Source organism: Penaeus monodon, chromosome 36 (genome assembly GCF_015228065.2).
Source record: "Penaeus monodon isolate SGIC_2016 chromosome 36, NSTDA_Pmon_1, whole genome shotgun sequence".
Taxonomy (NCBI): Eukaryota; Metazoa; Arthropoda; class Malacostraca; order Decapoda; family Penaeidae; genus Penaeus; species Penaeus monodon.
The window spans coordinates 16,353,184-16,357,054 of NC_051421.1; the positions used below are offsets into that span (position 1 = coordinate 16,353,184).

The following is a 3,871-nucleotide window of genomic DNA, read 5'->3' on the forward strand; positions in this document are numbered from 1 at the left end:
AGTATGCAGCCACTCTGAAAATTAGGATAAACATGACAAATTGCATACCATAACAAATACTGAAAATCTTGCTTAAATTTTTTGCTTGAAATTAATTATCAAAATTTATTTTTAAAAATTATTCATAAGAATGAACTACTTCAAGGTTATTCCTAATTCCTGTTTAAATTTTTCTACAACTAAACCCTTCCCTTAATGATAAAGAAATGAAAGAAAAAGAAAAAATCGCTCTAATAAGCACAATGGCCCCACCAACCTGCTTTTCGTTCAGGATCTTTGCTGTTTCCAAGTAATAATCCATAGTATCCCAAGCATCCCAGTACAGAGGAATATCATCGTAAATCATCAATTGATTCCCAGTACACTGTGACCCATCTGGTGTTCTAAATACATCCTGGTCTGGCTGGTCAGCAAGCACTAGACTTGTCACTTGCCCGTTTTTGTTAATCTCTGCTCGTATGTAGCTGTTTTCTAGAACAAAGGTGTCTTTTTCCATCCCTGGAATGCAGAAAAAAAATAGGTACACTGATCTCATGGAATATAATAATAAATAATAATAACAATGACAATGATGATGATCTCAGTGAAATATCTATTCTAGACTTTACCAATCTGTCGTCAAACCACTCACAAACTTTCACAGCTGGGGGGTTTATGGGGTGAGTTTTGACCACCCAATGCCTTGCATTTCTACGGCAATATAGTGACCTCCACCAGCAGCCTCATTCAGTTCCCCTTCTACCCGCATGCGCTTCCTGGTTGGTTCATCACAGTCCTCCTTGAGGTTGATGACCTGATGCACTTGCCAAGGGAGAGTGTTCACTGCCACAGCTTGCTCTCTGGATCCTTGGTGGGCAGACTCTAATCAAGAAGAAAAAAGTAATAATAATAATAATAATAATAATAATAATAAAATAAAACAAAAAGTAAACTGGAATAGAATGTGAATGCATCACTTTAATAGACCATGAAAGAAGAAATGAAATCACTTCCCCTACCATGCATTATGTGTGGCAAACATGCAACTCTGGTCTTTGCAGCAGCAGTCAAGGCTTCTCTGTAGAGCTGGTCACTGTCTTTGTACACGATCCCAATACTGGTTCCGGTAACACATCATGAAACTGGTTGAGCAGGACCTTCTTCCAGGCATCAACAAGGGCATCATGGTGTCTGGTGAAGCAATGTCAACAAATAATTGGCTTCATCTTATTTCTAATCAAGTTGATAGACTTACAGACAGACTGACAAACACACAAACACACACACACACACACACACACACACATACCTATGATATCTGACAATTATAAATTGATATTCGACTTTGAAAGAATAGAAAGAAAACATTCTTAATAAAAACAAAAAGCATTTGACTTAACATATATATAATGATTACAAAACATACATGACTGAGAAATAACACACAAATCATTCTTTATATATATTACCTGTAAATTGTTTGCCTGTCTAGGCCACCTTTCATAGCAGTGATAGCAAGAAACAATTCAGCATCCCTGAGTGCAAATTCACACTCGCGGTTTAAACGTTTAGTGTTAGCCTGTCGAGAAAATATTAATCAAAATTATGCATACAAATATATTCTATTTTGTTGATCTATGCAAATTGTATTAATAGAAATTGGTATGATACTTTTAAATCAATACACTTTTAGTACAACATTCTATATAGTGATAATATCATACTAACCTGTGATGTGTAAGTGCCATTGTGTAACTCAAGGTAAAGTTCTCCCACCCAGCGACACAAGTTGTGCTTTTCTGATTCCAAACGCCGGAAGAAGTCATCGGGAGACATGTGCTCCATCCTTCACAGGGAGAAAAAGAAGTAGGGGATGGAACAGAGATAGAGATAGATGATGATGATCATGATAACAAATGATGAAAAACAGACAAGATAAAAAAAAATAAATAAAAGGTGAAAAGGGAAAGAAAAAAAAAAAAAATAAATAAAAAATAAAAAATAAAAGACAATGACAATAATGATAATGATGAAGATGAAGATAGAAATAATAACAATAAAAATAATAAGTGATGATAATATTATCATTACCCATTATATTTCACAATGTACAATAATTAGAAAGAAAGCTATAAGAATTGTAACAATTAAAATGGCAAGAGTAACCACAATGGCATTAATAATAGAAGTCATAAGAAAACAATAAAAACAGTAACAATATTACAAAGCATTTAACAGATAAGAAAAAACGAAAAAAAAATATGAATGATTCTAACTAATTCTACAACTTCACAGATAAATAATCAGCCTATGCAGATGGCCCTAACTTCTATTCAGAAAACAGGAATAATGGTTTCTTAAAACAGAATGGAACAATCTTTACTTTGGGCATCCATCCACATCCTTCAGTCGCCTGGCTCTCTCCAGCATGTCTCTCGTAGGTCCACCACCTCCATCTCCATAGCCATACAGGAAGGCGGAAGTGGAGACACGACCTTTGTCCTCAAGATTATTGACTGTCTTATGGCCTCATCAACACTGTGGTGTCAAACATGAGCTGAATCAATTAAATTCCTTGAGCATAGGATCTACGGCTTTAAAAAATGGATATAGATTCTGGCAGGGAAAGGGGGGCCTGTCTTTTGCCCTTTTCTCTTGTTTTAACCACAGAAAATTTTTCCCTAACCCCCATAACCCAAAGTGAGTACTAGCTCCATTTGTAAAATCCCTTTTGTCCCACTCACTTGACATTCTTTCATAGGAGTCCTCCAGGTGGGAAGTGAGCAAGGACAGTGCTGCCATCCAGTCCTTCCCCAAAAGAAGTTATGGTGAGGGAACTTGTTCACCAAGCTCCAGCTCAACTTTTGAGTTAGAAAGCGACTAATTCCAAAATGCTGTTAAAATAAAGGAATATAACAAGGCAGATTTCATTTGTCACTGAACTAACAACAATATCTCCAACTATGCACACACACAAACCACACACACACACAGAATACAGCTGCATCATTAACTAAGACATTATATATAAAGAAATTCGAGTAAATTCAAAACCCTATCTCAAAAACACTGACATGGAAACACACCTGACAAATCTGTGGAATCTGGGAAAAATAACCAAAGTATCTGGAAGCCCAAACTCTTTACACTTGACGCCGATTCCCTCATGAAGAAAAGTTGACCGAGAGGAACTGCCCCATGAATGACTCTCCACTAAGCACAAAATAGAAACATTATCATAAAATGGAAATAAAATTTCATGTTTGAAGTAACAATTTTACAATTCTCATTAATGAGTTAGTAACCCTTCTGTGTTGCTTTTGATATTTGTGTGTGTGTGTGTGTGTGTGTGTGTGTGTGTGTGTGTGTGTTGGTGTGCGTGTGCGTGTTGGTGTGCTGTGCGAGTTAGCGTGTTGCGTGTTGTGTGGTGGCGAGTTGGTGTGTGTGTGCGTGTTGGTGTGTGTGTGCGTGTGGCGTGTTGGTGTGTGTGTGCATTTGGTGTGTGTGTGTGGGGTGCCTGTTGGTGTGTGTGTGGGGTGCCTGTTAGTGTGTGCATTTGGTGTGTGCTGTTGGTGTGAGCTGTGTGTGTGTTCTTATGATTCTTACTTCTGTATGATAGTTTCATTAAAAAAATACTGAAGCTTGACTCTGCCATTCACAAGCATACCTGGGAAGGAGGCCATCCCTTTCCACCCACGTTCCACCAACTGGGGTGAACCGTCCTGCCTTCACCTGTATCTTTATCTTCTCCTAATGGATGGGGATGTTCTTTCACCCATGCAAAACTGCTGAGCCTATGTCAATTACATACAATTCATAATAATAAGTTTGTAAAGCTATTTTGCTTTTTTATAATACTTTTTCATTGAAATTACGATTTTTCCAAAAAAAA

The 3,871-nt window shown here is 37.2% G+C and overlaps 1 protein-coding gene and 1 pseudogene across 2 annotated transcripts in view; one reads left to right on the plus strand and one right to left on the minus strand.

Annotated features, from left to right (window-relative positions):
- Positions 1-736, minus strand: part of LOC119595804 — a 1,911-nt pseudogene extending 1,175 nt beyond the window's left edge.
- Positions 1-3,871, plus strand: part of LOC119595803 (alpha-mannosidase 2C1-like) — a 39,237-nt gene that overhangs the window by 18,144 nt on the left and 17,222 nt on the right. The window lies entirely within an intron of this gene.